Source organism: Penicillium arizonense (genome assembly GCF_001773325.1).
Source record: "Penicillium arizonense strain CBS 141311 chromosome Unknown PENARI_contig264, whole genome shotgun sequence".
Taxonomy (NCBI): domain Eukaryota; kingdom Fungi; phylum Ascomycota; class Eurotiomycetes; order Eurotiales; family Aspergillaceae; genus Penicillium; species Penicillium arizonense.
Genome location: NW_019173541.1, coordinates 1 through 295, shown reverse-complemented (window position 1 = coordinate 295; position 295 = coordinate 1).

Genomic DNA, 295 nt, shown 5'->3' with positions numbered 1-295 from the left:
AAGAGCCTACACATCAGGATTTGAGACCTGGGTATGGTCCTGCGAGTTTGAATCTTAGACTCACTATGTTTGCAAAGCGGATTGGTATACTGGTGAGTAAATGTTCAATAGTGGACGGCTCAACGATTAGTCACTGGAGTTCAAGACGCCTCCCGGAAGTGAAAAGCATCCCATCTATCATAGATTTCAGGTCATTAATAGCTACTCGGGTCTTGAAGACACTTATCTCAATGGTTTTCCATGTTTAGTGCTAACACCATTTTTATGAGGAGCATCATAAAAGTAGACTCCGTTG